The sequence below is a fragment of the Tupaia chinensis genome, unplaced genomic scaffold (genome assembly GCF_000334495.1).
Source record: "Tupaia chinensis unplaced genomic scaffold, TupChi_1.0 Scaffold000170_1, whole genome shotgun sequence".
Taxonomy (NCBI): Eukaryota; Metazoa; Chordata; class Mammalia; order Scandentia; family Tupaiidae; genus Tupaia; species Tupaia belangeri.
The window spans coordinates 203,879-215,149 of NW_006159645.1; the positions used below are offsets into that span (position 1 = coordinate 203,879).

Sequence of the window (11,271 nt, forward strand, 5' to 3'; positions counted from 1 at the left end):
ACACTCACACATGGCTGACCACAGTTCAAGTCCCAGACCTGGTAGCTTATTTTCTCACTCCCGCTGCCTGCCCCTGTATGTATCTCTGTCTGGTCAAACTAGAATAAATGAATGAATAAATACAATTAAATAAATAGTTCTAAAAGATAGAAAGAAAAGCAAGGAGGTTGCAATGGCAGGTCCGTACGACAAAGTAAAGGACAGTCATCATTCAGCAGCAGCAGCACTCGCTGTGAGACAAGAGAGAGAGGCCCCTGGGAACCTTACAGCCTAGCCCAGGCTCCAGCTAAGTGCACGCTGAGTGAGCCCTGGGGAAACCAGCAGCCCAGCCAACCCACCAGTGTTGTTTTAAGCCACTTTAAGTCTTGGGTAGATTGTTATGCAACTAAGGGTAAACTCAAGCACTAGCTTTGTGACCTGGAACAAATTGTTTAATGTCACCCAATCTCAGTTTTCTCCTAAGTACCTACTTTACTGGTTGTTTAGCGAAAACCGAATGAAAAGCTAGACATAAATCATCCGGCTCAGAGTCCGTACTCAGTGCCTGCCGCCGTCATTTGCCAACATGCATTATGCATGGAAGTACTTGCTGCCCACTTATGTCTTATGGAGAGAAATAGGTTGGTGGGGAAAAATTTTTTTTCCGTAAGGCCAAGATCAGCCCACTTTTATTATTTGCAGGGCCCAGGGCAAGAGTACAAATAGAGAGCCATAAACCAAATACCTAACGGTTAAAAGTTATAAACTAAGCTAACAAATTATTAAGTCCAGGAAGTTCTGTCTTCCTACCTTGACGAATATGGCTTTGTAATGAGAAGAAAGGCCAGGTTCAGGCTCACGAATGATCTGCACCTAAATGCGCTAGTGCAGTGAGAGCTGGTGGCCAGTCCCGGGTCTGCAGCCTCCTCCCCTCTTTTCTCTCAGGGCTCCAACCCATAGGTGGCAGCTCAGTCCAGCTTCCCAGAGGCCATCTCCCTGGCCACTTCTTGGGCCTAGGAGTACGAAAACCCAGAGCAACGTCATCACTCACAAGGTACAGACATTGGCAATGTCGCTGCCCATGTGCAGACCCTTGAAGAAAGCTCAGTGTCATTTAGGGAGTTCTCAGCAGAGTTTGGGAAGGTGTGGACTTGGGGCCCGGGGGCATAAAGGACCTAGTCACATGAACTCTTAATCCATTCTGTTGCTCATAACAGGAAATACCTAAAACTGGTTGGGTAATTTATAAAAATAGATGTTTATTGAACTAACAATTTGGAGATGCGAGGTCCAGGGGCCGCCTCTGATGAGGTTCTCCTGGTTATATCACAACATGGCAGAGGGCAGAAGACATGGTCTGGGTTCCAGCGCGTGGCTCTCCTACTGATAAATCCACCAGGAGTCGATCATGGGGGCCCTGCCTGGGTGGCCTGAATCAGAATCCACTCCCAAAAGCCTCACCTGGGTCACGTTTTCACCCTTTTGATCCCGTTACAGAGACTGGACTCATGAATTTTGGGAGAACAAAAACCATGGCAACTCTTCACCCAGCTGGGAGGAGGACAGCTAAGGAAGGGTAAGAGGGGAGATCCTGCTAAAGCGCAGACCCAGCAGCCAGCCCCACAGCTGTGCAGGGAGCAGGGCACTGCACTGCAGTGTTGGGGCCATATAGAAGACCAGGATTTGGGGCCAGCAGTCAGCGTAATGGCTATGTCGCTGGGCTCCCACATAGTCAACCACGGTTCGAGTCCCAGACCAAGTGGCTTAAAACTAATGCAGGGCGCATGTGTGTGTGTGTGCCCAAGATCCTGAGAGGAGAATGGAGGAGAAGGGATTGCGACGTGGCCATCCCCCTGGGGGGTGATTTCTCGCTTTCTGTCTTCTATCTCTCTCTGTCTGTCTGGCGAGTGCATGTGCCGTATAGGAAAGAAAAAAAAAAAAAAGAAGACCAGGATTCAAAACCAGGTCGTCCTAAAACACACAGGGGCATAATCCTGGCTGAGTTGGAAGGCTGGGGTGAGAATTGCCCCCATGATCGGTTTTCTCTTTTTCAAGAAATAAACTAAATAAACTTTTAAAAACAAGTAAGGTAGGGGCCAAGTGTGGCCCCTGTGTAAGGGTCCTGCTTCCATCTCCAGGTATCCTTTTCCTGCGTGTGTGTCTCTGCATCTTCTTTCCTCATCATCTCGGGACACCAGTCATTGGGTTTAGGGCCCATCCTAACCCAGTATGGCCTCATTTTAACTAATTGTGGCTGCAAAGACCCTGTTTCCAAAATGGTCATACTGTGAGGTTCCGGTGAACATGAATTTTGGAATAATGCTTGTCAGCCCACTAGATGAGCCTTTTTCTACAGAAAAGTTAGTTCAGGTTAGATATTTAGATGCATTGAGAGAATTTGGGGGTGGCTAAACATAGGAAGGGCAGAAAGGGATGATTCTGTACTAACTAGGTACAAGGAGCGTTACTGGCCAAGGAATACCTGTGCCCAACGTGGAGCCACTCAAATGAAAACAAATGGAATTTTGTAATAAATACAGAATGAGCTGTACGTTCACAAAGTTGCTAAAAACTGGGTGTCCCAGAAGTCTTTCTGCAGTTAAAAACTTCTGAGCTATAAATGCCACCACACACGAAAGCATCATTTGAAAGCTTAAATTAATTTTACACCATTTAATTTTGTGAATGTTGAATAACACATTTTGTAATTTTCATTTGTGCTTCAGTTCCCTCGAGTGAAAAATGGCATACATTGACTAAAGGAGAAAATTATGCTTATTAAAATGATTAAAATCTAGAGGCAAAAAAAGCAAACTTCCGAATGCCAGTCTTGTAAGTTTGAGCATTCAATTTATTAATGCTTAACATTGTGCTAACGTATTTAGGACGCCCTGTATTCGAATATGTCATGTGTCAGGTTCTAGGCAAGACACTTAACTTTAAGTTAAAAAAGGGGAGAAGCAGTAAAAAACAGTTCAGTTTGGGGTGCGCAGGTGGTGTGGTGGTTTAGGCCCTGGATTCCCATGTGACTGACTTTGGTTCAAGCCCTGGACCTGGCAACTGGCTTTCTCATTTTCCCTATCTCTCTCTCTCTCTCTCTCTCTCTCTGATGAACGTGCATGCCCTGTAAAAAATGAAATAATAATAGTAAATTAAATAAATAACTCTTAAAAAAAAGAGAGACCAGTTCAGTTGGAAGGCTGGAATAAAGGAGACGTGTTGATCCCATTATACAATCTGATAAGTGCTGTAATTGGGGCCAATAAAGCGTATGGTGGAAACAGATAATGGGACCAAAGAACTCTTCCCAAAGAGCTAGGGGAATCCTGCCAGAGAAGGTGACATGAAACTAAGCATTAAAATATGAATAGTCAGAGAGGGGGACACTCGCAGCACAAGCAAAGCGCATCCGCCTGTACAACATGTTGTTGTGTTCTGGGAAAGAGCCTCTGTTCAGACTACTGGGCATGTGTGCAATGAGTCCAGGGGTAACCAAGCTGAGAGTATGAAGTCAGATTCAAGTTAGCTTGGAAACGACTTGCTTACTGAGCTCTGGGGCTGACGTCATTCAGAATCAGTAGACTGGGGTGTCAGTTTTTTTTTAACAAAACACGATAGAACACAATAGAACAGCATAGAATAGAACAGTAGAATAGATATATTCATTTTCCAGGGCTGCTGGAAGAAAGTACCAAAAACAGGCTATAGCAGTAGAAATGTCCTGTCTCACAGTTCCGGAGGCCACAAGTCTGAAATTAAAGTGGAGCAGGATCATGTTCCCTCTGCAACCTGTAGGAGAAGGAGCCTTTCTTTCCCCTTCCAGTGTCCAGTGGCCCCAGGTGTTCCTCGGCTCGTAGCCGCATAGTTCCAGCCTCTGCCTCCGTGTGCACAGGGTGTTCTTTCTGCATCTCTTCACAGAGTCTTCCCGCAGTGCATGTCTGTCTCTGTGTCCCAATTTTCCCTTTTCAGAAAGGCACCAATCAATTATCGCAGTAAATAATGTATGGGTAAACTGTTCGATGTGCCTTTATATGTGTGTGTTGATCATTACATAGGGGTCTTCATGGGAAAATTGCATATCATGGAAAAACTGTGCATGGATTTCAAAAGTGGTTTGTACCAAAATGAATTCATACTTTAATCCTGCATTTCCACAAACTTTTTGAAGCCCTTTCACACTAGTTTCCTACTGATGCTATAACAATTTCCTCAAGATTAGTAGCTTAAAGCAACACTAATTTGGGGCCGGCAGGTGACATGGTGGTTAAGGACACTGGACACCCACATTGCCAACCACGGTTCTAGTTCCGGACCTGGCGGCTTGCTTCCTCACTTTGTCTCTCGGTCTCACTCATTCTGTCTCTCTCTCGGAAAATTTAAATAAATAAATAAATAATGTTAAATAAAGTTTGAAAAACCCACTAATTTATTCTCTTAAAGTGTGAAGTCAAAAATTTAAAATCAAGGTGTCAGCAGGGTTATGTTCCTTCTGGAGGCTTCAGGGCAGAATCTGCTTACTTTTTTTTTTATGTTCTAGAAGCTTCTTTGGTTCCTGGTTCTTGCTTTGCAACACTCCAATCTCTTGCTTCTGTCTTTAAATCTTCTGCTACTCGTTCTGGTACTCTTGTCTCCCTCTTTCAAGGACCTCTGTGAGTACACTGGGGCCACTTGGATAGTCCAGGAGAATCTCATTTCAAGACCCTTAATTTAATCCATCTGCAAAGCTTCCTTTGCCATGGAAGGTAGCATATTCACAGATTACAGGGACCAGGATGTAGACAACTTCGGAAATTTGTTATTGAGCCAATTACCATCATAATTCAAACCATACTTGTCAGAATGGGATGTGAAAATATCAACAGTTTGAAAGTCATTGAACTGGAGGGCTTGTGAATTTTCTGAATAAGATATACTGCTTGTCTTTCTTATGGGCATAATCTGTGATTATTATAGAAATAATATCAAAAGATCAGATAAAATTCCATTGTGACTCCATAGAGATATGCAAATTATCAACTTCTGCCAAATCTTTTATCTATATAAATATTTTAAACATGCTTAAAACAAAATTGAGTTGTATGTGATGTATTGTTTATTCTGCTTTTAATAGCATTATATTCCAATTATTTTCTCAAGCCATCATTTAAAACATAATTTTAATGGCTATGTAATATTCAATGATATGACTGTACTATAATTAATTCAACTATTTCACAACATTTGATGATTTGGTTTACTTCCAATTTTTTTCCTCATTATTTATTCATTAGAAAATAGTCTCACATAAAAAATGTATGTGTCTCTGATTATTTCCTTAAGAAAAACAAATCTGGGAAGCAGAATGACTGAGTCAGAGGGTCTCTGGGAAGGTACCCAGGTTTAGAGAAGAGAACTCTATTGACAAAGGAAAGCACATTGGGGCAGTGGGTAGGACGGCACCTATGGGAGACAGCCAAGTTGGAAGACTGCAGTGTTAATAATCCCTGTAAAAGATAATGAGGGCTTGGACTAGGTGTGTGGTAGTCCCTATATTAATTTTCTATGATTGCCACAACAAATTACCTCAAACTGGGTGGCTTAAAACAACAGAAACTCATTCTTGGCAAGGTGCTGGCAGGGTTGTGCACTCGCTCACTCTCTCTCTCTCAGCTCTGGGAGAGAAGGCTTCCTTGCTTCTTTCAGTTCCTAGAAATCACTGGACACCCCTTGCCTTGTAGCTATATCACTAATCTGTTTCTACCTTCACTGTTTCTGAGTCTCTCTGCTTGTCCTCTCATATAGGGATGCCAGTCATTGGATTTAGGGCCCATTCTAATCCAGTATGACCTCGCTTTAACGAATTATAGCTGCAAAGACCCTGTTTCCACAAAAGGTCACATTATTGTGAGTTTCTGGGTGGACATGAATTTTGGGGTGACGCTATTCAATAGTTTCTATGGAAAGGATGGTACAACTCAGATGTTCAGATCCATTGAGAAGGTTTGGGGACAACTGAACATGAGATGGGCAAAAAGGAACGTGTCTGTATATTTCCAATACAGGACATATGTCCTGTTTTGCTTAAATCCATTCTTCAATGACTGTGGCCTCTAAAGAGGCACATCTAGTTAATCCCATAAGCAAATTCTGTCTGGAGGCCATGGTGTGAGGAAGGACATCACCTGTGGAGTGTGCAGGTGAGCCCCAGGAGCGTGGGACACTAAGGGTTTAGGGTGGCTCTTCCCTTAGCCACAAATGTTTTTCTTCTCTATACTTCTCAGTAATGTCTTTAATATCTCTGGCAAAACATTGCTAATGCTTTATAGAGGGATGCTTTCCAAAGCATTTGTTCCCAAGCGTCTATTGACTATAATCAACATAATAGTTGAAGGATTAATCTATTGATCCCTTATGTAAGGGGATTGAAGCGCTCCAAGTATGATTTTCAGCCCCTTTCTCCTAGGAAGAGTAGTTCAAGAGAGACAAAAGAACAGATTTGCAGAATTTGGTTAAGCCTTCTTTTCTGATTGCCTTTTCTAAATAAATAAATTCATAGGTTAATCAGTCCAGATGATTTTATGTTCTTTGCACCTGTATTTCCCTGGGAGGTTCTGGCTTGTTAAGCCCTGATGGTTTCGGAGCATGAATTGGACCCAGTTTAAATCTAGAACCTGCCACCTGTGACCTCAAGCAAGTTATATAATCTTTGTTTTCTCATCCATTCATGGTAAAAATAATATTAGTTACTTTGAAATATTAAGTGAATAAAATGGGATTGTACATTTAAGTGTTTGTCATATGCAGCTCAATAAACAGCAGCTACAGGGACCAGCAGTTAGCGTAATATCTGATTAAGTGCATGGCCTTAGGAATAGACTAATAGCCATTAACGTAATGGCTATGTCGCTGAACTCCCATGTAGTCGACCGTGGTTCAAGTCCCAGACCCAGTGACTTAAACTCACGCCAGGCACATGTGCGTGCGTGCCCAAGATCCTGAGAGGAGAATGGAGGAGAAGGGATTGCGGCGTGGCCATCCTCCCAGGGGGCAATTTCTCACTTTCTGTCTCTCTCTTTTTCTGGCAAGCGCATGTGCCCTATAGCAAAAACTTCTCCAAAAAAAATTTTCAATAAATAAATAAAAATAAACAGCAGCTACAGTGGTAATAATGATGGTCGTAACAATCACGCCTGAAACGATGACCACGACAGACTGAAGTTCTTTTCAATGATCTCATCTAAGGTATTGAGCTGTATCTGGACACCACACGAAAGCCTGCCTCTCCAGTGACCTGTAGCCAGAGCTTTGCAGTACTCCTTAAATTCCAATTAAGAAGATACAGAAAAAAAGCTTGTTTACACATTTTGAGCAGGTAAATGCAATTTCAATTGTCTAGGTTTAGAGGTTTGATTTTACATTCGCAGCTGTTGCCACCAAGATAAATGTGAGGCTGGAATGGAAACAAGAGGCATTGATTAACCTTGTAAGCAATCATGTCCCTCTTGGAAGTGTCTGCTGTCTCCCTGCGCTTGTCAAGGTTTCTACCATTGCTCTGTTTAAGTGGTGTTACTTGCCTTCAATGAGGCCGCCTCACAGCATGAAAAGGCAGCTCGCAAGCCCACGAAATGAGAAATGTCATAGCCTGCGTAGTGTATTAACTGGCTCAATAAACACTTTGCTTAAGAAAAGAAGTCAGATATGTCGCCCACATGCTTGCAGAAAGCCATTGTGCTATTAAAAGCAGAAGGGGGGAGAGTGGTGGACCCAGCTGAAGAAACCCCACAGCTGTTCTGCACCTTAGCCTTAAGCACTGAAGGCTTCATTACAGGAGAAGTAGGCCCAGCTGGTGGTAACTCAGCTCTAAGACACAGACACGGGCCCTGATCAACTTACTGAAGCGCTTCAGCATCCTTACACTTCATAAGGAAGGGGCACCTCCGAACACTAGCCTCGGGCTATAGGCTCCACAGAAGTTGTGGATAATTACATGGTAATTATTTATAATAAGTGCTTCCACTCTCAGCATGATTATCCTTCCCTGGGTTGCTTGCCTCCTTATGCTTGGTTTAAAAATTGTCCAAATTAATCTATGTCTTTTGTAAGCAAGTCTATATTCCTCTGAACGATCCAGATGGTCTAGCGCCCTTTGGCAGCAGGTGTTAAGCCTTCCTTACAAAAGGCATATTTTTGCTTTCCCTTTGGCAGTGGAAAAAGCTGGGCAAATAAGACACTGGTGCTTTAAGAGTGAATTATGGGATTAATATAGACTCGGCCGCTAAGGACAGCAAAGGCCGTCCTGTGTAAACTCAGGAGAAATAATCACAGAACTTGTGTAGGGGTTTTATGGTTTGCCAAACAATTTTCACATATATCATATGACTCTTCCAATTTTCACATCAGCCCTGCAAGATCCATATTAATATTATGATGAACTTGCTAGTGAGCTAAGGATAATATCTCATTAAGTGCATGGCCTTAGGAATAGACTGATAGGGATTTGAATCCCAGCTTGGCCGCTCATTAGCTGTGTGAATTTTGCTGGGTTAATTAACCTCTCTAAGCCTTAACCTTCTCGTGCATGGAAGGAGAACAGCACCAGGGAGACGGGGCTGATCTGAGGATTTAATAGAATTGCATGTGGAGTTGTTAGCACATTACGTGGTCCACAGCCAACAGGTCATTCATTGGTTGAAGGAAAGACATTTACATACCGGGACCAACAGTTAGAATAATGGCTATGTCGTTGAACTCCCATGAAGTTCACTGCGGTTCAAGTCCCTGACCCGGTGGCTTAAATTCACTCCAGGCGCGTGTGCGTGCATGCCCAAGATCCCGAGAGGAGAATGGAGGAGAAGGGATTGTGGCATGGCCATCTCCCCTGGGGGATGATTTCTCGTTTTCTGTCTCTCCATCTCTGTCTATCTGGAGAGTGTACGTGCCCTATAGCAAAAAAACTCTCAAAAAAATAAAAATAAAAAAGTTTACATAGGATAAACTGAGATCAAAGAAACTATAAATGAAATGATATTTGGTGTCTCCTCTTTTTCTCTTATTTAAGTTTTGATTTCTTTTCCCCCAATAGAAATAGAAGTTAGTCCAGGTACTCTGTTTACCAGTAAGTTATTGTGCCTATGATTCAACTGCATGGTCTAAAGTGGAGTTGATCTACTAAAGTGAGTCACTGCCTTTTAGATCTGTATCCTCTCAAGGCCTTTCAAGAGCTTCAAGAACTATGCAAATGTCACCAGATCAAGGAGTTGAACTACCATGGGAGAAGGGTAGTCTGGGGTAAGAATGCTCAAGCAACTGCATAAAATCCTGTGTTGTTTTTTATGCCTGACAGCTCAGCTAAACTGCTAAGAACCCCCTGCCTGGCTAACGCCTATTGATTTAGAGATTCTCCCTTGATTTCAATGTGGCTATGTTTAGGAGCACACACAGCCTGAAAGAGATTGTGTACCAGAAGACCATTCCTGGGATTCTTCCTTTTCTAGTCTCTGTCCCTGGCTACTTCTGATCTTTCTCTCAACCTTGGTTTTCATTTTCCATTTGAAAATGAAGATCTTAACAACTCCTCTACTCCACCCTCCCTTACCACCTTACTTGCCCCAGAAGGTGGTGATGACCAAATAAACCGCGGAGTGTGAATGCACTAGTGCTTCCCCTGTGACTTCTGTGACGTGGTGATCACTGAGGAATGTGAATTGCCTGGGCCTAGTTTCTTCTCTCTCTCCCACCCAGAGATCTATTGGCAAAAGGAACAGGAAAGGAATTGTCCCTTTCCCATTTCAGAAGAGTGACTCAACACTGAATTCTTAAATTCTGGACTCTTTTGCCCTGGAATGTTTGGGAGAGTTAATGCCTCTGTAGAAAGCAAGTCATTCATTGGTTGAAGGAAAGATGTTTATCATAAACAGAGATCAAAGAAACTATGCAAGAGAAATGGCCCTTTCTATTCACTTCATTGTCAATTTCTCTCAAGATATTTTTTATAAGAAATAAGAAAAATAAAAGAAAGAGAGCAAAAAGGACAATCCACATTGTTTACTGATTCTGTATTTGTGAATTCTCCTCCATGGGTTGGAGAGCAGGGACCTCAGAAGTCCTTGTCCAGATGTCCACAAGCCTGAGTCCAGAGCTCGAATGCTATCGTCTTCAGCTTTACCCCATCCCCCATATGAAGGATGGTGGTGGGCACCCTCACATTGCTGGGATGTGCGGGTTAGGGTACCCAGAAGTAGGCCATCACCAGGTTTCACAGAGAACTTCAAAGAGTTTCAGAATTTTAAATCGGATCTGGTTTTTAGGTTGCTATAGGCTATATTTTTCAGGGTAACAGGGCAGAACAGATTTCATTTAACAGCTTATTCTCTTGCTTCATAACTTTAAAATATTTTGACATATGATATGCATGCTTCTATTGGTGCTCCTATCTTAGGCCTCCCCAGAGAGGAAAGAAAATAAACTTCTGTTGATTTAAGCTGCTCTTATCCGGGCCTGTTTCTTACCACATCATAATATAGTTTATTCTGACTATTACACCTAGGGAGGAAGTCGACGTGTTTGTCAGTTATAGAACCCCTGAAGCCACACCATCTAGTGTAGGAATGGCAGCATAGGTGCCAGGAGAGGCTCAGGCCAACATAGAGGCTTGGCACCTCAGAGCTCGTTCCTGTTGTTTATGGGGAGGACTGCTGTGTAGGGTGTCTCTGAAATCGGCCTGGAGCAGAATGCCAACAGGCAGACGAGGAGTGCTCAACAGTTGCTCTAAGTAATGAGAGAACATAAGGCAAAAGAGCTATGAATCCTAAAGATCAGGTTGTCCTCCATTTGCATGCAGTAAATAAGCCCCTAGCATGTATGCATGCTCTACATACATGCATACATGTATGTATGAGGGAAGGGCTTCTCCATCCCCCTCCCTCTTTATCCCCCTAAACTTACAGATTTGACATTTTTCTCATCACATTCATAGAGTATGAGCTCAAACTGGATTCTTCTGTGAAAGCATAAAAAGATAGGACATTTCTTATACTTCACATGCCATGAAACAGTAATAATCGGTTTATATATAAATTACTAATATTATCAGGGCCAGCAGGCATCATGGTGGTTAAGGACACTGGACTCCCACATGGCCGGCCATGGTTTGAGTCTCGGACTTGGTGACTTGCTCTCTCATCAAAATTAAAATAAATAAATAAATAAATAAAGTTAAATAAAAATAATTTATAAAAAAATTATTTTTATCATCTAAACTCTCTTTAAACCATTTGAGAAAAAAAAAAAACTTTTTGGGAACCAGCAGTTAGC

General features: G+C 42.6%; 1 long non-coding RNA gene across 1 annotated transcript in view; it reads right to left on the reverse strand.

Annotated features, from left to right (window-relative positions):
* Window positions 1–10,891: 10,891 nt before the first annotated feature.
* The window catches only part of LOC102490002 (uncharacterized), a 2,950-nt gene continuing 2,570 nt past the window's right edge, over window positions 10,892–11,271 (reverse strand). The window contains exon 3 of the long non-coding RNA XR_334208.3: window positions 10,892–10,957. This is a non-coding gene — a long non-coding RNA (uncharacterized LOC102490002). The remainder of the gene's footprint in view (window positions 10,958–11,271) is intronic.